The sequence below is a fragment of the Balaenoptera musculus genome, chromosome 1, assembly GCF_009873245.2.
Source record: "Balaenoptera musculus isolate JJ_BM4_2016_0621 chromosome 1, mBalMus1.pri.v3, whole genome shotgun sequence".
Taxonomy (NCBI): domain Eukaryota; kingdom Metazoa; phylum Chordata; class Mammalia; order Artiodactyla; family Balaenopteridae; genus Balaenoptera; species Balaenoptera musculus.
In genome coordinates this window covers 76,011,819-76,033,383 of record NC_045785.1, presented here as the reverse complement: position 1 = coordinate 76,033,383, position 21,565 = coordinate 76,011,819, and the positions used below count along the sequence as shown (strand labels likewise).

Sequence of the window (21,565 nt, the reverse complement as noted above, 5' to 3'; positions counted from 1 at the left end):
TAACAAAGACCTAGAAGAATTAAAGAACAAACAACAGAGATGAACAATACAATAACTGAAATGAAAACTACACTAGAAGGAATCAATAGCAGAATAACTGAGGCAGAAGAACGGGTAAGTGACTGGAAGACAGAATGGTGGAATTCACTGCTGCGGAAACAGATTAAGAAAAAAGAATGAAAAGAAATGAAGACAGCCTAAGAGACTTCTGGGACAACATTAATCGCAACAACATTCGCATTAGAGGGGTCCCAGGAGGAGGAGAGAGAGAGAGGACCTGAGAAAATACTTGAAGAGATTATAGTCAAAAACTTCCCTAACATGGGAAAGGAAATAGCCACCCAAGTCCAGGAAGCACAGAGAGTTCCAGGCAGGATAAACCCAAGGAGAAACACGCCAAGACACATAGTAATCAAATTGACAAAAATTAAAGACAAAGAAAAATTATTGAAAGCCGCAAGGGAAAAATGACAAATAACATAACAAGGGAACTCCCATAAGGTTAACAGCTGATTTCTCAGCAGAAACTCTACAAGCCAGAAGGGAGTGGCATGATATACTTAAAGTGATGAAAGGGAAGAACCTACAACCAAGATTACTCTACCTGGCAAGGATCTCATTCCGATTCGATGGAGAAATCAAAAGCTTTACCGACAAGCAAAGCTAAGAGAATTCACCACCACCAAACCAGCTCTACAACAAATGCTAAAGGAACTTCTCTAAGTGGGAAACACAAGAAAAGAAAAGGAACTACAAAAACAAACCCAAAACAATTAAGAAAATGGTCATAGGAACATACATATCAATAATTACCTTAAATATGAATGGCTTAAATGCTCCAACCAAAAGACACAGGCTTGTTGAATGGATACAAAAACAAGACCCATATATATGCTGTCTACAAGAGACCCACTTCAGACCTAGGGACACATACAGACTGAAAGTGAGGGGATGGAAAAAGATATTCCATGCAAATGGAAATCAAAAGAAAGCTGGAGTAGCAATACTCATATCAGATAAAATAGACTTTAAAATAAAGAATGTTACAAGAGACAAGGAAGGACGCTACATAATGATCAAGGGATCAATCCAAGAAGAAGATATAACAATTATAAATATATATGCACCCAACATAGGAGCATCTCATACCTCAATACATAAGGCAACTGCTAACAGCTATAAAAGAGGAAATTGAGAGTAACACAATAATAGTGGGGGACTTTAACACCTCACGTACACCAATGGACAGATCATCTAAGTGAAAATAAATAAGGAAACAGAAGCTTTAAATGACACAATAGACCAGATAGATTTAATTGATATTTATAGGACATTCCATCCAAAAACAGCAGATTACACTTTCTTCTCAAGTGTGCATGGAACATTCTCCAGGATAGATCACATCTTGGGTCACAAATCAAGCCTCAGTAAATTTAAGAAAATTGAAATCATATCAAGCATCTTTTCTGACCACAACGCTATGAGATTAGAAATGAATTACAGGGAAAAAAACGTAGAAAACACAAACACATGGAGGCTAAACAATACATTACTAAATAACCAAGAGATCACTGAAGAAATCCAAAAGGATATCAAAAAATACCTAGAGACAAATAGCAATGGAAACACGATGATCCAAAACCTATGGGATGCAGCAAAAGCAGTTCTAAGAGGGAAGTTTATAGCTATACAAGCCTACCTCAAGAAACAAGAAAAATCTCAAATAAACAATCTAGCCTTACATGTAAAGGAACTAGAGAAAGAAGAACAAAGAAAACCCAAAGTTAGCAGAAGGAAAGAAATAAAGATCAGAGCAGAAATAAATGAAATAGAAACAAAGAAAACAATAGCAAAGATCAATAAAAATAAAAGCTGGTTCTTTGAGAAGACAAACAAAATTGATAAACCATTAGCCAGACTCATCAAGAAAAAGAGGGAGAGGACTCAAATCAATAAAATCAGAAATGAAAAAGGAGAAGTTACAACAGACACCGTAGAAATACAAAGCATCTTAAGAGACTACGACAAGCAACTCTATGCCAATAAAATGGACAACCTGGAAGAAATGGACAAATTCTTACAAAGGTATAACCTTCCAAGACTGAACGAGGAAGAAACAGAAAATATGAACAGACCAATCACAAGTAATGAAACTGAAACTGTGATTAAAAATCTTCCAACAAACAAAAGTCCAGGACCAGTTGGCTTCACAGGTGAATTCTATCAAACATTTAGAGAAGAGCTAACACCCATCCTTCTCAAAGTCTTCCCAAAAATTGCAGAGGAAGGAACACTCCCAAACTCATTCTAGAGGCCCCATCACCCTGATACCAAAACCAGACAAAGAGACTACCGAAAAAGAAAATTACAGACCTATATCACTGATCAATATAGATGCAAAAACCTCACAAAATACTAACAACAGAATCCAACAACACATTCAAAGGATCATACACCATGATCAAGTGGGATACCAGGGATGCAAGGTTTCTTCAACATACGCAAATCAATCAGTGTGATACACCATATTAACAAATTGAAGAATAAAACCATATGATCATCTCAATAGATGCAGAAAAAAGCTTTGACAAAATTCAACACCATTTATGATAAAAACTCTCCAGAAAGTTGGCATAGAGGGAACCTAACTCAACATAATAAAGGCCATATATGACAAACCCACAGCAAACATCATTCTCAACGGTGAAAAACTGAAAGCATTTCCTCTAAGATCAGAACAAGACAGGATGTCCACTCTCACCACTATTATTCAACATAGTTTTGGAAGTCCTAGCCACGGTAATCAGAGAAGAAAAAGAATAAAAGGAATTCAAATGGAAAAGAAGTAAAACTGTCACTGTTTGCAGGTGACATGGTACTATACATAGAGAATCCTAAAGATGTCACCAGAGAACTACTAGAGCTAATCAATTAATTTGGTAAAGTTGCAGGATACTGAATTAATGCACAGAAATCTCTTGCATTCCTATACACTAATGATGAAAAATCTGAAAGAGAAATTAAGGAAACACTCTCATTTACCATTGCAACAAAAAGAATAAAACACCTAGGAATAAACCTACCTAGGGAGACAAAAGACCAGTATGCAGAAACTATAAGACACTGATGAAAGAATTTAAAGATGATAGCAACAGATGGAGAGATATACCATGTTCTTGGGTTGGAAGAATCAATATTGTGAAAACGACTACACTACCAAAACAATCTACAGATTCAATGCAATCCCTATCAAATTACCATGGCATTTTTTACGGAACTAGAACAAAAAATCTTAAAATTTGTATGGAGACATAAAAGACCCCGAATAGCTAAAACTGTCTTGAGGGAAAAAAATTGAGCTGGAGGAATCAGACTCCCTGACTTCGACTATACTACAGAGCTACAGTAATCAAGGCATATGGTACTGGCACAAAAACAAAAATATAGATCAATGGAACAAGATAGAAAGCCGAGAGAAAAAACCCACGCACCTATGGTCAACTAATGTATGACAAGGAGGCAAGGATATACCATGGAGAAAAGAACAGTCTCTTCAATAAGTGGTGCTGGGAAAACTGGACAGCTACATGTAAAAGAATGAAATTAGAACACTCCCTAACACCATATACAAAAATAAACTCAAAATGGATTCAAGACCTAAATGTAAGACCGTACACTATAAAACTCTTAGAGGAAAACATAGGAAGAACACTCTTTGACATAAATCACAGCAAGATCTTTTTTGATCCACCTCCTAGAGTAATGGAAATAAAAACAAAAATAAACAAATGGGACCTAATGAAACTTAAAAGCTTTTGCAAAGCAAACCACAATCAAGACGAAAAGACAACCCTGAGAATGGGAGAAAATATTTGCAAACGAATCCACGGACAAAGGATTAATCTCCAAAATATATAAACAGCTCATGCAGCTCAATATTAAAAAAACAAACAACCCAATCCAAAAATGGGCAGAAGACCTAAATAGACATTTCTCCAAAGAAGACATACAGATGGCCAAGAAGCACATGAGAAGCTGCTCAACATCACTAATTATTATAGAAATGCAAATCAAAACTACAATGAGGTATCACCTCACACCAGTTAGAATGTGAATCATCAGAAAATCTACAAACAACAAATGCTGGAGAGGGTGTGGAGAAAAGGGAACCCTCTTGCACTCTTGGTGGGAATGTAAAGTGATACAGCCACTATGGAGAACAGTATGGAGGTTCCTTAAAAAACTAAAAATAGAATTACCATATGACCCAGCAATCCCACTACTGGGCATATACCCAGAGAAAACCATAATTCAAAAAGACACATGCACCCCAATGTTCATTGCAGCACTATTTACAATAGCCAGGTCATGGAAGCCACCTGAATGCCCATCGACAGATGAATGGATAAAGATGTGGTACATATACACAATGGAATATTACTCAGCCATATAAAGGAATGAAATTGAGTCTTTTGTTGAGACGTGGATGGATCTAGAGACTGTCATACAGAGTGAAGTAAGTCAGAAAGAGAAAAACAAATATCGTATATTAATGCATGTATGTGGAACCTAGAAAAATGGTACAGATGAAACGGTTTGCAGGGCAGAAGTTGAGACACAGATGTAGAGAACAAGCGTATGGACACCAAGTGGGGAAAGCCCTGGGGAGTTGGGGATGGTGATGTGTTGAATTTAGCGATTGGGATTGACATGTATACACTGATGTGTATAAAATTTATAACTAGTAAGAACCTGCTGTTTAAAACAATAAATTAAATTAAATTAAAAAAAATTTTAGAATGGATTTTTCTATTTATGCAAAAAAATATTGTTGGGATTTTGATATGGATTGCCATTAAATCCATAGATCACTTTGGATAGCATTGACATTTAACGATATTAAGTCCTACAATCCACAAAATGGGCTGTGTTTCCTTATATATCTTTAATTATTTTTGGCAACATTTTGTAGTTTTCAGTATACAAGTCTTTAACCTCCCTGGTTAGATTAATTACCAAGAATTTTATTCTTTTTGATGCAATTGTAAATAGAATTATTTCCTCATTTTCCTTTTTGAATTATTCATTGTTAGTGTATAGAAACACAGCTGATTGCTTTGTGTTGATTTTGTATCCTTCAACTTTGCTGAATTTGTTTATTAGTTCTAACAGTTTGTGTGTGTGTGTGTGTGTGAGTGTGTGTGTATTCTAGAATTTTCTATATATAAGATTATGTCTTTTGTGAACAGAGATAGTTTTACTTCTTTCTTTCCAATCTTGATGCTTTTTGTTTCCTTTTCTTGCCTAATTGCTCTTGCTAGGGCTTCCAATATTCTGTTGACCACAAGTGGCAAAAGCAGGCATCCTTGTCTTATTCCCGATTTTAGAGGAAAAGCTTTCAGTTTTTCACTATTGAGTATGATGTTAGCTGTCTGTTTGTCATATGTGGCTCTTTTTATGTTGAGGTGGTTTCCTTCTATTCTTAATTCGTTGAGTGTTTTAATCATGAAAATAAATTCCACTTGGTCATGGTGTGTAATCCTTTTTAACATGCTGCTGAATTCAGTTTTCTAGTACTTTGCTGAGGATTTTTATATCAATATTAAGTGATATTGGTCTATAGTTTTCTTTTCCTGTAATGTCTTTGTCTGACATTTATATCAGTACTATGTTGGCCTTACAGAACGAGTTTGGAAGTGTTCTTCACTCTTCAATTTTTTGGAAAAGTTTGAGAAGCATTGATGTTAGTTATTCTTTAAGTGTTTGGTAGAATTCACCAATGAAGCCATCACGTCTAGGGATTTGTTGTTGTTGTTGTTGAGAAGTTTTTGATTACTGATTTAATCTTCTTACTAGTTATAGGTTCTATTTATTTTTGCTTTAGTCTTGGTAGGTTTGGGCTTTCTAGGACTTTGCACATTTCATCTAGGTTATCCAGTTTGCTGGCATGCAATTATTCATACTACTCTCCTATAATCCTTTTCATTTATGCAGATTTGGTAGTAATGTGCTCACTTTCATTTCTAATGTTAGTAATTTGTCTTCTCTCTTCATTCATTAGTTAATCTAGCTAAAGTTTTGTCAATTTTGTTAATCTTTTCAAAGAACCAACATTTGATTCATTAATTTTTCTCTTATTTTTCTAGTCTTTATTTCGTTTATCTCTGTTTTAACCTTTATTATTTCCTTCTTTCTGCTAGCTTTGGGTTTAGTTTGTTCTTTTTTTCTAGTTTCTTAAGTTGTAATATTAAGCTATTGATATTTCTTCTTTTTTAATATCAGTGTTTATAGCTCTAAATTTCCCTCTTACCACTGCATTTGTGGCATCCCATGAGGTTTGTTACGTTGTGTTTTCTTTTTCAGTCTTTTCTGAGTATTTCCTTATTTTTCTTGTGAGTTCCTCTTTAACACATTGGTTATTTAAGAGTATATTGTTTAATTTCCAAAATTCTGTGTATTTTTCAGTGTTCCTTCTGTTACTGTTTTCTAACTTCATCCCACTGTTGTCAGAGAAGATACATTTTCTGATATCAATCTATATTAATCTCTTGAAGTTTTATTTTATATCTTAACATATCACTTATCATGGAGAATAAGGATGTGCATTTGAGAAGAATTCATGTTGGTTAGGTGTTCTGTATATGTTTGTTAGATGTAGTTGGTTGTGTTGTTGAAGTCCTCTGTTTCCTTACTTACCTTTTGTATAGTTGTTTTATCAGTACCATAGAGGAGTATTGAAGTCTCCAACTATTACTGTAGAACTGTCTATTTCTCCCTTTAATTCTGTCAGTTTTTGTGTCATATATTTTGATAGTCTGTCATTAGGTGTGTAAATGTTTGTATTTGTTATAGCTTCTTGCTGAATGAAACTTTTAAAAATATATAATGTCCTTTGTCTCTGGTAAATTTTTAAAATTTAAAGTGTGTTTTGTGTGATACTAATATAGCGTCTTTGGGTCTAAAGTGAGTCTCTTATGGATAACATATAGTTGGATCATGTGTTTTCATCCATTCTGTCAATCTCTGTCATTTGATTGGACTCTTCGATCCATTTATTTTTAAAGTAGTTATTGATGAAGAGAGACTTATTGAGCAGGAGATCAAGATGGTGGAGTAGGAGGATGCAGAACTCATCTCCCCCATGAACACATCAAAGATACATCTACATATGGAACAATTTCACTAAAAACTAACTGGAGACAGGGAGAAAAAACTCTTAAACAACTAAGGCTGTAAGAAGGGTCCACATGGAATCAGGTAGGAAGGGAAGAGCAGCAATCAGACCAGAACCTGAGCTCCTAGGAGGGGACTCAGAAGAGAAGGGAGATTACATGGGTGGAGGAGCCTACTGGGTAGTGAGGGTTGCTTACTCTCAAGCAATGTAGAGAGGGTGGATGGCAACTGCATGGCTGGCTGGCTGGTTTCCCATGACTGCCCCAGCACATGCCCCAGCCTGAGCTGAGCTGCTGCTCTGGACTTGCTGGCTTTATGACTCAGCTCCACACTGGGGCAAGGGCTGCCACGGCTGAGGAGAGAGCTTGGCTGTGAGACACAAGGGTGACTCAGACCTGAAGTGGTGTCTGAACAGGGTGGGGGCAGCCACTACTGATGCTTACAAAGGCAGCACATCAGAAGCATTCCTAATCTCTGTCTGTATCTGGACCACCACAGCCAATGCCCTGACCAAGCATCCACACTGGCCCCTCCTGCCCTGAGGGCTAGCTCCCCTCTGGGGCAAGGGTTCCGGCACCAGGTAGGGGGAAAACACTTATATTCAACAGAGCCAGCTCAGATCTAATTCTGAGGGCTTCTGCTCCAGCAACTTGGGACCCAACCTTGCCCCTTACAGGGCAGTGCTAGCCACGGAGCAGAGGGAAGCCCTGGCTCAGATCTGGATCTGGCCCTAGCCCTTGAATTTCCAGCCCCACTTCCTACAAAGGTAAGAGCTGCCAGCACACCCTGAGGAGAGGTGTGACTTGTGTTCTGTCAGATCCAGCTCTCCCACCAAAGCCACATGCAGATTGTATAGGGATGCTCCCACACAAAGACACCACTTCAAGACCACAATAGGTAACTGTTTCATCTAATTTCATAGAGAAAGAGAAAATTAAGCTAAATGAGAATATAGAATGAGAATATAGAAACATATAGAATATGTTTCAATTGAAAGAGCAAGAGAAACCCCCTGAAAAAACAACTAAAGACAGAAATAAACAACTTACAAGATAAATAATCAAAGCATTACTAATTAGAATGCTAAATGAATTAGGGAAAACAATAGATAAACACAGTGAGAACCATAATAATGAACTAGAAAATATTTTTTAAAAAACCAATCCAGGGCTTCCCTGGTGGCGCAGTGGTTGGGAGTCTGCCTGCCAATGCAGGGGACATGGGTTCGAGCCCTGGTCTGGGAGGATCCCACATGCCGCGGAGCAACTGGACCCGTGACCCACAACTGCTGAGCCTGCGCAACTGGAGCCTGTGCTCCGCAACAAGAGAGGCCGCGATGGTGAGAGGCCCACGCACCGCGATGAAGAGTGGCCCCCGCTTGCTACAAACTAGAGAAAGCCCTCGCACAGAAACGAAGACCCAGCACAGCCAAAAATGAATAGATTAAAAAAAAACCCAAAAAAACCTGTGCCTTTCACATAGCAAGAGTTCATTAAATGTTAGCTATCATTGTTATAAAAAAAAAAAAAAATCCAAACTGAAGAATACAGTAACTGAAATGAAAGGCACACTAGGAGCAATTATCAGGAAACTACATGATAAATAAGAATGCATAAGTGGTCAAGAAGATAAACTAATGGAAATCATCTAATCAGAACAGCAAAAAGAAAAATAAGTTAAAAAAAATGAGAACAGTTTAAGGGATCTCTGAGACAACATCAAGTGTACCAACATTCACATTATAGGGGTTCCAGAAGAAGAGAGAAAGAAGGTGGCTGAAAATATATTTGATGAAATAATGGCTGAAAAATTCCCAAACCTGAAGAAGGAAACAGATATCCGGATACAGGAAGCAGAGAGGGTCCCAAACAAGATGAACCCACACAGACCCACACCAAGACATATCATAAGGAAAATAGCAAAATCAAACTAAAGAGAGAATTTTAAAGGCAGCAAGAGTAAAACAAGGAGTTATATACAAGGGAACAACCATAGGGCTATCAGCTGATTTCTCTGTAGAAACTTCGCAGGCCAGGAGAGAGTGGCATGAAATAGTCAAAGTACTGAAAGGGAAAAACCTATACCCTAGGACACTCTACCCAGCAAGATAATCATTTAGAATTGAAGAAGAGATAAGTTCTCAGACAAGCAAAACCTATAAGAATTCATCAAGACTAAACCTTCCCTGAAAGAAATGTTAAAGGATCTTCTCTAAGTGGAAAAGATAAGGCTATAATGAGAAGTAAGAGTCTATAGGAAATGAAAAGTCCCACTAGGAAAGACAAATGTACACTAAATGCTGAGGATCAATTACTTAAATAAGCTAGCATGAAGATTAAAAGACAAAAATTTCAGAATTGTAAAATTACAATAATCAGTAAAGGGATAAACAAGAAGATGTAAAATATGACATCAAAACCCCAAAATGTGAGGCAGGGAAATGAAAATGTAGATCTTTAAGAATGTGTTTGAACTTAAAGGGCTACCTATTTAAAACAAGTAAGTATAGTTGTAAGTCAACATATATGAACCCCATGTTAACCATGAACCAAAAACATACAATAGATACACAAAAACTAGAGAGAAAGGAACACAAGCCTACCACTAAAGGAAATTATCAAACCACAAGGGAAGAAACTAAAAGAAGAAAAGAACATTCCATTTTATTCATTCATGATAAAAACTCTCACCAAAGTGGATACAGAGGGAACATATCTCAACGAAATAAAAACCATTTGTGACAAACCAACAGCCAACGTAATACTCAATGGTGAAAAACTGAAAGCCTTCCCACTAAATTCAGGAACAAGACAAGGATGCCCACTCTCACCACTTCTATTTAACATGGTATTGGAAGTCCTAGCCACAGCAATCAGACAAGAAATAGAAATAAAAAATATCCAAATTGGAAGTGAAAAGGTAAAACTGTCACTATGTGCAGATGGCATGATACCCTATATAGGGAACTCTATATTCCTCACACAAAAAATATTAGAACTAATAAATGAATTAAGCAAGGTAGCAGGATATGATTAACATAGAGAAATCTGTTGCATTTCTTTGCATTACCAATGAAATATCAGAAAGAGAAACTAACACACCATTGTAAAGCAATTATACTCCAATAAAGATGTTAAAAAAAAACAAACCTAGGAATTAACTTAACAAAGGAGGTGAAAGACCAATACTCTGAAAACTGTAAAATATTGATAAAGCAAATTTTAAGATAACTCAAAGAAATGGAAAGATATCCCATGCTCTTGGATTGGAAGAATTGATATTGTTACAATGGCCATACTACCCAAAGCAATCTATAGATTTAACACAATCCTTATCAAAATACCCATGACATTTTTCAGAGAATGAAAAAAATAATCCTAAAATTTATATGGAACCATCAAAGACCCAGATGCCAAGGCAATCCTGAGGCAAAAGAGCAAACCTGGAAGCATAACACTTCCAGACTTCAGACTATATTACAAAATTACAGTAATCAAAACAGCATGGTGCTGGCACAAAAACAGACATATAGATCAATGGAACAGAACAGAGAGCCTCAAAATAAACCCACATACCTATGGTCAATCAGTCTACAACAAAGGAGGCAAGAATATACATTGGAGAAAAGAGAGTGTCTTCAACAAGTGGTGTTGGGAAAGCTGGACAGCTACATGTAAATCAGTGAAGTTAGAATGCACCGTCATACCATATACAAAAATAAATTCAAAATGGTTTGAAGACCTGAATATGAGACATGACACCATAAAACTCCAAGAAGAGAATGTAGGGAAAATATTCTCTGACATAAATCGTAGCAATGTTTTCTTAGATCAGTCCCTCAGGGCAAAAGCAGAAATAAACAAATGGGACATAATAAAACTTAAAAGCTTTTGCACAGCAAAGGAAGTCATCAACAAAATTAAAAAGACAGCTTATGGAATGGGAGAAAATATTTGCAAGTGATGTGAATGACAAGTGGTTAATATTCAAAATATACAAACTGCTCATATAACTCAATATTGAAAAAACAAAAAACCCAATCAAACAATAGGCAGAAGGCCTAAATAGACATTTTTTTCAAAGAAGACGTACAAATTGCCAACAGGCAGATGAAAAGATGTTCAACATCACTAACTACTAGAGAAATGCAAATCAAAACCACAGTGAGGTATCACCTCACATTGGTCAGAATGTCTCTTGTCAAGAAGTCTACAAATAATAAACGCTGGAAAGGGTGTACAGAAAAGGTAACTCCCCTACACTGTTGGTGGGAATGTAAATTGGTGCTGTCACTATGGAAAACAGTGTGGAGGTTCCTTAAAAAGCCAAATATTGAGTTACCATATAATCCAGTAATTCCACCCCTGGTTATATATCCAGACTATAATTTGAAAAGATATATGCATTACAATGTTCATAGCAGCACTAGTTACAATTGCAAAGTCATGGGAGCAACCCAAATGCCCATCAACAGAAAACTGGATTAAGAAGATGTGGCATATACACACACACACACACACACACACACACACATATGTATATATATAAAATGGAATATTACTCAGCCATTAAAAAGAATGAAATACTTCCATTTGCAGCAACATGGATGGACCTAGAGAATATTATGCTTTGTGAAGTAAGTCAGACAGAGAAAGACAAATATTATATGATATCACTTATATGTGGAATCTATAAAAATAATACAAATGAATCTATGTACAAAACAGAAAGAGACTCACAGACGTAGAAAAAAAATTATGCTTACCAAAGGGAAAACGGTGGGGGGGGGGGATAAATCAGGAGTATTAGAATAACAGATACAAACTACTATACATAAAATAGATAAGCAACAAGGGTTTACCTTATAGCCCAGAAAATTATATTCAATATCTTATAATAACCTATAATAGGAAGTAACGTGAATATATATATATATATATATATATATATATATATATATATATATATATCTGAATTACTTTGCTGTACACCTGAAACAAACACAATATTGTAAATCACTAAACTTCAATAAAAAAGGACAGCAGAGAATTCCCTGGTGGTCCAGTGGTTAGGACTTGGCACTTTCACTGCCCGGGCCCAGGTTCAATCCCTGGTCAGGGAACTAAGATACTGCAAGCCATGCAGTGTGGCTAAAAAAAAAAAAAGACAGCAAAGAACTACAAAAACAACCAGTAAACAAGTAATAAAATGTACATACCTTTCAGTAATTACTTTAGATGTCAGCGGACTAAATACTTCTATCAAAAGACATAGGGTAGCTGATTGGGTAAAAAAAGACCCATCTATCTGCTGCTTGTGAGAGACTCACTTGAGAGCTAAAGACACACGGACTGAAAGTGAGGGGATGGAAAAAGATATTTCATGCAAAAGGAAACAACAAGAAAGCAGGGGTAGCAGTACTCATGTTAAACAAAATAGACTTTAAAACAAAGTCTAGGGGGCTTCCCTGGTGGTTCAGTGGTTGAGAATCTGCCTGCCAATGCAGGGGACTCGGGTTCGAGCCCTGGTCTGGGAAGATCCCACATGCTGCAGAGCAACTAGGCCCGTGAGCCACAATTACTGAGCCTGCGCGTCTGGAGCCTGCGCTCCGCAACAGGAGAGGACGCGACAGTAAGAGGCCCGCGCACCACGATGAAGAGTGGCCCCCACTTGCCGCAACTAGGGAAAGCCCTCACACAGAAATGAAGACCCAACACAGCCATAAATAAATAACTTAATTAATTAATTTAAAAAACCCCAAAAAACAAAGTCTATAACAAAAGACAAATAAGGACATTATATAATGATAAAGGGATCAATACAAGAAGAGGATATTACACTCATTAACATATATGCACCTAATACCGGAACACCTAAATATATAAAGCAAATATTACCAGGCATAAAGGGAGAAACTGACAATAATAAAGTAATAGTAGGTGACTTTAACACTACACTTACATCAATGGACAGATCATCCATACAGAAAATCAATAAGGAAACAGTGGTCTTAAATGTAACATTAGATGAGTTGGACTTAATAGATATCTACAGGACATTCCATCCAAAACAAGCAGTATACACATTCCTTTCAAGTGCACGTGGAACATGCTCCAGGATAGATCACATGCTAGGCCACAAAACAAGTCTCAACAGTTTACGAGGATAGAAATTATATCAAGTATGTTTTTCAAACTGTAATGATATGAAACTAGATTTCAATTACAGAAAGAAAAATGGGAAAATCACAAACATGTGGAGACTAAACAACATGCTACTACAAAACCAGAGTCAATGAAGAAATCAAAGAGGAAATCAGAAAATACATCAAGACAAATGAAAATGGAAAGAGAACTTTCCAAAATTTATGAGATGCAGAAAAAGCAGTTCTAAGAGGGATGTTTATAGTGATACAGGCCTACCTCAAGAAACAAGAAAAATATTAAATAACAACCTAACCTACCATGTAAAGGAATTAAAAAAAGAAGAAAAACCAAAGCCCAAAATCAGGAGGAGGAAGGAAATAATAAAGATCAGAGAGGACATAAATAAAATAGAGACCAAAAAAAAAAAAATAGAAAAGGTCAATAAAACTAAGAGCTGGATTATTTTTAAAAAGATAACCAAAATTGATAAAACTTTAGCCAGGCTCATCAAAAAGAAAAGAGGACCCAAATAAACAATACAAGAAATGAAAGAGGAGGAATAACAATTGCTATCACAGAGATACAATCATAAGAGAGTACTACAAACAGTTAAATGACAACAAATTGGACAACCTAGAAGAAATGGACAAATTTATAGAAACATACAACCTTTCAAGACTGAATCAGGACAAAAAGATAATCTAAACAGACTGATCACTAGTAGTGAAATTGAATTGTAGTAAAAATACCTCAAAGCAAATGGAAGTCCAGAACTGTATGGCTTCACAGGGGAATTGTACCAAACATATAAAGAAGAGCTAATATCTGTCCTTCTGAAACTATTCCAAAAATTTGAAGAGGATGGGACACTCCCAAATTCATTCTACGAGGCCACCATTATCCTGATTCCAAAACCAAAGCCACTACAAAAAAGGAGAATTACAGGCCAATATCTCTGATGAATATAGATGCAAAAATCCTCAGTAAAATGTAGTAAACAAAATTCAACAGTATATAACAAGGATCATACAACACGATGAAGTTGGGTTAATTCCAGTGACACAAGGATGGTCAGTATTTGCAAATCAATCAATACTAAAGGAAGGATAAAAATTGCATGATCATCTCAATCGATACAGAAAAACCCTTTGACAAAATTTAACATCGATTCATGATAAAAACTCATCAAAGTTGGTATAGGGGGAACCTATCTCAACATAATAAAAGCCTTACTGGCACAAAAACAGAAATATAGATCAATGGAACAGGATAGAAAGCCCAGAGATAAACCCATGCACATACGATCACCTTATTTTTGATAAAGGAGGCAAGAGTATACAATGGAGAAAAGACAGCCTCTTTAATAAGTGGTGCTGGGAAAACTGGACAGCTACATGTAAAAGAATGAAATTAGAACACTCCCTAACACCATATACACAAAAAAAACTCAAAATGGATTAAAGACCTAAATGTAAGGCCAGACACTATAAAACTCTTAGAGGAAAAAGGCAGAACACTCTACGACATACATCACAGCAAGATCCTTTTTGACCCACCTCCTAGAGAAATGGAAATAAAAACAAAAATAAACAAATGGGGCCTAATGAAACTTAAAAGCTTTTGCACAGCAAAGGAAAACATAAACAAGATGAAAAGACAACCCTCAGAATGGGAGAAAATATTTGCAAATGAAGCAACTGACAAAAGATTACTCTCCAAAATTTAGAAGCAGCTCATGCAGCTCAATATCAAAAAAACAAACAGCCCAATCCAAAAATGAGCAGAAGATCTAAATAGACATTTCTCCAGAGAAGATATACAGATTGTCAAGAAACACATGAAAGGATGCTCAACATCACTAATCATTAGAGAAATGCAAATCAAAACTACAATGAGGTATCACCTCACACCAGTCAGAATGGCCATCATCAAAAAATCTACAAACAATAAATTCTGGAGAGGGTGTGGAGAAAAGGGAACCCTCTTGCACTGTTGGTAGGAATGTAAATTGATACAGCTACTATGGAGGACAGTATGGAGGTGTCTTAAAAAACTAAAAATAGAACTACCATATGACCCAGCAATCCCACTACTGGGCATATACCCTGAAAAAACCATAATTCAAAAAGAGACATGTACCACAATGTTAATTGTAGGTCTATTTACAATAGCCAGGACATGGAAGCAACCTAAGTGTCCATCGACAGATGAATGGTAAAGAAGATGTGGCACATATATACAGTGGAATATTACTCAGCCATAAAAAGAAACGAAATTGAGTTATTTGTGGTGAGATGGATGGACCTAGAGTCTGTCATACAGAGTGAAGTTAAGTCGGAAAGAGAAAAAAAATACTGTATGCTAACACACATATATGGAGTCTAAAAAAAAAAAGGTTCTGAAAAACCTAGAGGCAGGACGGGAATAAAGACACAGATGTAGAGAATGGACTTGAGGACACGGGGAGTGGGAAGGGTAAGCTGGGATGAAGTGAGAGAGTGGCATGGACATATATACACTACCAAATGTAAAACAGATAGCTAGTGGGAAGCAACTGCATAGCACAGGGAGATCAGCTCGGTGCTTTGTGACCACCTAGATGGGTGGGATAGGGAGGGTGGGAGGGAGATGCAAGAGGTAGGAGATATGGGGATATATGTATATGTATAGCTGATTCACTTTGTTATAAAGCAGAAACTAACACACCATTGTAAAGCAATTATACTCCAATAAAGATGTTTCAAAAATTAAATAAATAAGCCTTTCATGACTAACCCACAGCTAACACCGTACTCAATGATGAAGAGCTGAAAGCCTTTCCCCTAAACTCAGGAACAAGACAAGGATGCTAACTCTCACCACTTATATTTAAAATAGTATTGGAAGTCCTAGCCACAGCAATCAGACCAAAAAAAAAAAAAAAAAAAAGAAAATAAGAAAAAAAGAAATAAAACGCATCCAAGTTGAATAGGAAGAAGTTAAATTGTCACTGTTTACAGATGACATGATACTATATATAGACAACCACAGATACTATATAAAGTGTCCACCAAGAAATTACTGGAACTAATTAATGAATTCAGTAATGTTGCAGGATACAAGATTAATGGAACAGAAATCTGTTGTTTTTCTCTACCATCATAATGAACTATCAGAAAGAGAAAGCAAGAAAACAATCCCATTTAAAATTGCATCAAATGGCACAGGGAGATTAGCTCGGTGCTTTGCGACCACCTAGAGGGGTGGGTTAAGCAGGGTGGGAGGGAGACACAAGAGGGAGGGGATATGGGGATATACATATGCATATAGCTGATTCACTTTGTTATACAGCAGAAACTAACACAACGCTGTAAAACAATTATACTCCAATAAAGAGGTTAAACAAAATTGCACCAAAAAGACTAAAATACCTAGGAATAAACTTAACCAAGGAAGTGAAAGATGTATACTCTGAAAGAAATGGAAAGATATCCCATGTTCTTTGTCAGGAAGAATTAATATTGTTAAAATATCCATACTGCCCAAAGCAATCTACAGATTTAATACAATCTCTATCAAAACACCCATGACTTTTTCACAGAACTAGAAAAAATATTCCTAAAATTTATATGGAATCACAAAAGACTCCAAATTGCCAAAGAAATCTTGAGAAAAAAGAACAAAGCTGGAAGAATCACACTCCCTGACTTCAGACTATACCACAAAGCTCCAGTAGTCAAAAAGAAGCATGGTATGGGCACAAAAACAGACACATAGATCAATGGAACAGAATAGAGAGCCTAGAAATAAACCCATATACCTATGGTCAATTAATCTATGAAAAACAATTCAAGAATATACAGTGGAGAAAAGACGGTCTCTTCAATAAGTGGTGCCTAGAAAACAGGGCAGCTACATGTAGAAAAATGAAGTTCCTCATACCATTTACAAAAATAAACTCAAAATGGATTAAAGACCTAAATGTGAGACCTGAAACTATAAAACTCCTAGAAGAAAACATAGGCAGAATTACTCTTTGACATAAATTGTAGCAATAGATTTTGGATCTGTTTCCTAAGGCAAAAACAACAAAAGCAAAGCTAAACAAATGGGACCTAATTAAACTTTAACGCTTTTGCACAGCAAAGAAAACCATTGAAAAAAACGAAAGACAACATACTAAATGGGAGAATATATTTGCAAATGATGTTACTGATAAAGGGTTAATGTCCAAAATACAATAACAGCTTATACAACTCTAATATCAAAAAAGTAATCACCCTGATTTAAAAATGGACAAAAGATCTGAATAGATATTTTTTCAAAAAAGATAGATTGCCAACAGGCACGTGAAAAGATGCTCGACATTGTTCATCTTCAGAGAAATGCAAATCAACACCACAATGAGATATCAGCTGTTAAATGGCTATCATCAAAAAGTTTACAAATAACAAATGTTTGCGACGATGTGGATAAAAGGGAACCCTAGTACCCTGTTGGTGAGATTGTAAGTTGGTGCAGCCTCTATGGAAAATAGTATGAAGATTCCTCAAAAAGGTAAAAATAGAACTAACATATTATCTAGCAGTTCCACTCCTGGGTATATATCCAAGAAAATGAAAACAGTAATTTGAAAAGATACATGCACCCCAATGTTCATAGCAGGATTACTTACAGTAGCCAAGATACGGAAGGAACCTAAGTGTCCATAAACAGATGAATGGATAAAGAAGATATATACAATGGAATATTACTGAGCCATAAAAAGAAGGAAATTCTGCCATTTGCAACAACATGGATCAACCTAGAGGGTATTATGTTTAGTGGAGTAAGTCAGACAGAGAAAGTTAAATAATGTATGTTATCACGTATATGTGGAATATAAAAAAAAATGAATGTATATATCAAAGCAGAAATAGATTCACAGATATAGAGAACAAATTAGTGGTTACCAAAGGGGAGACAGAAGGAGGGAGGAGCAAAATAGAGGTATGGGATAATAGATACAAACTACTAAGTATAAAATAAATAAACAACAAGGATATATTGTATAACAGGGAAATACAGCCCCTATTTTACAATAACTTTAATGGAGTATAATCTATAAAAATATTGAATCACTATGTTGTACACCTGAAACTAATATAATATTGTAAATCAACTATACTTTAATAAAAAAAGAAAAAAAAGTTAAACTCAGTCGTTTGCTACCACACAAAAAATAGAAACTTGCTTCTCTCATTTTGTTATTTGTTTTCTATGTGTTATAGCATTTTTGTCCCTCTTTTCATGTATTACTCTATTGTGTTTAGTTGATTTATTTGTAGTGAAATGATTTATTACCTTTTCATTTCTTTTAGTGTATATTCTATAGCTCTCTTCTTTGTGGTCATCAGAGGGATTACATTTAATATCCTAATGTTACAGCACTCTAATTTAAATTATATCAGCTTAACTTCAAAAGCATACAAAAGTTCTGCTCCTGTGCAGCTTGATTCCCATCCCCTTTCAGTTATTAATGTCACAAATTACATCTTTATATATTATGTGCTCAAAACATAGACTAGTATTTCCTTTTATGAATTAGTCTTTTAAATCATATTGTAAATGAAAATTGGAGTACAAACCAATATTACAATAATACTAGATGTGATAATTGCCCATGCGTTTACCTTTACTAGAGATCTTTATTTCTTCCTATGGCTTTGAGTTATTATTTATTGTTCTTTCATTTCCACCTAAGGATTTCCTTTAGCATTTCTTGTATGGTAGGGCTAGTGAATGAACAACCTCAGCTATTGTTTATCTGGGAAAGTCAATTTCTCCCTCATTTTTGAAGGACGGTTATGTAGGATAAAGGTTTCTTTGTTGATAGTTTTCCTCCTTTAGCCTTTTGAATAAATTAACCTACTGCTGTTTGTCCTCCAAGGCCTCTGATGAAAAATCTGCTGGTAATCTTATTGAGGATCATTTGTATGTGATGATTTGCTTCTCTTGCTGTTTTCTCTTGCTCTCTTTACCTTTAGCTTTTGACAGTTTGATTATAATGTGTCTCAGTGTGTGTCTTTTTCAGTTTATTCTACTTAGAGTTTGTTAGCTTCTTGGATTTGTAGATTAATATCTTGGCATCAAGTTTGGGAATTTTTTAGCCATTATTTCTCCAAATAATCTCTTTGCCCCTTTATCTGTTTTCCTTCTGAGACTGCCACTGTTGGTATGTTGATCAACTTGTTGGTGTTCTACAGGTCTCTTAGGCTCTTTTCACTTTTCTTCAATCTTTTTTTCTGTTCTTCAGACACAATAGTTTTAATTATTTTATCTTCATGTTCTCTTGTTCTTTCTTCTACTTTTGAATCCCTCCAGAGAATTTTCAAATTTAGTTTTTGTAATTTTCAGTTCCAGAATTTCTTTTGAGGTCATTTTAATGTTTTCTATCTCTTTATTGATATTTTTATTTTGTTCATACATTGTTTTCTTGACTTTGACTCCCTTGAGCAATTTGAGCATCTTTTAAAAAGTAGTTTTAAAATTTTTATCTAATATGTCTGCCATCTGGTCTTCCTCAGGGACAATTCCTTTTGATATATTTTTTCCTTTGACTGATTCTTAATTTCCTGCATCTTTGTATGTGTTGCAATATTATGTTGAAAACAGGACATTTGAGTTTTATAATGTGGTAACTCTGGAAATCAGATTCTCCCCATTCTCCTGGGTTTTTTGTTTCTAAGAAATTGTTGTAGGGTGTCTCTGGGCTAGCAATCAGCCTGAGGTGTAAACTTAAGTCTTCTCAGGTTTTTTCTGAGTCTCCATCTTTCCCTGGGCATGTGTGGTGACTTTCTAGATTCCCTGTGCATGTGGTTACTCTTGAATATTCTAATTCTTAAATGGCTGGTCCCCAAAAAGGGTAAAAAGGAAAAATGAAAGGAAAAAAATATTCTGTCTCTTTAAATCCCCTGGAAGTCACTTCAACCAGAGGGGGCGGCAACAATGGCGCTCTGCTTCTGCATCTGCATCTCCATGATCAGAAGTATAACTGGTGATATTTGGAGGACATATTTTTATTGTCCACTCTGGCTCCCACAAGCCACATGTAAACCACTCCAGGAATGTGGGCAAGGTTACCTGCCATGGGTAACCTTGGCAGGATAGCCACTACTAGGCTAAGAGCTGAAACTGACCAAAATTAACCATGATTTTTCATTTAAGCCTTCCCCTGGAAGCTGCAAGCTTTTAAATATGACTCTAGAGCTCCAAAAACATTACATCAGTCATATTCTGCCAGCACAGTTGTTCTCTAGGTAGGAAGATGGATTCCTGGCACTTCCTACTCTACCGTTTTCCCTGATGTCACTCCACCAAGAATGTATTCTCAATCCTTAACATCACCTTAATCCACGTTTTCTTCTTCTTTTGACTTAAGAAAAACATTCCAAATGAATGTTTTCATATGTTTTACAGCATATGTAATTTGAAGGATAAATTCTACCATTGGCTTGAATTTAGGCTCCGGACATCAGGGCCTGTTTTATTCAGCTTGAGTGGAAATTAGGCTTATTGTTATTAATGTAGGAAAGGTGCTTGAAACTAATAAAATAACAACTGACATTTATGGAATGCTTACTAGATACTAGACACTGTACTAAAGCTTAGGTTACTTTGGAGGCAAACCCCAGTGTGACTGAGAACTTCAATTCAGAAATATGAAAAGCTATATTTTGAGTTATAATATGTTTGAAGTCTTAATTTTATCAACTGACAATTATTCAAGCAGCACTGGATTTCAGATATCATGAGTTACTCACCATCAACTACCCAGCCAGGTATATATGTGGCCCTATTTGGTGGACACCTTAAGCTTCTCATAACAGTGTTTGTTTCTCCATGAACCTGTACTTATAAGCTATATTTGTCATTTTCTTTATAAGTTGTAAAATATCTGGAGTAGACTCCATCATTCTTGAAAGAATCAGCACCTTGTTATAGAAATGAAGGAATAAGTTATTACTGCAAAGAAAAAGAGAAATTCATGCATTTTCTAACTCAAGGATATGGCCTTTATAAGCATATACCCTAGGTTGGGCTCTCATCTTCAAACTGACCCCTTAGAGAATATTTCCTTTATGCTCTGCCAGAACACAGTATCTTATTGAATTGATATCTTTGAGGTATTATAAAAAAATATATTACACACACAGATAAATATATATGTAAAATAAATACCTCAATTTTGTGGCCCTTGTCACCTTGTATTCAGATTATTATGGTAC

At 35.8% G+C, this 21,565-nt stretch overlaps 1 pseudogene; it reads right to left on the bottom strand.

Annotated features, from left to right (window-relative positions):
- LOC118899152 overlaps positions 1–21,565 on the bottom strand; it is a 50,426-nt pseudogene that overhangs the window by 5,975 nt on the left and 22,886 nt on the right.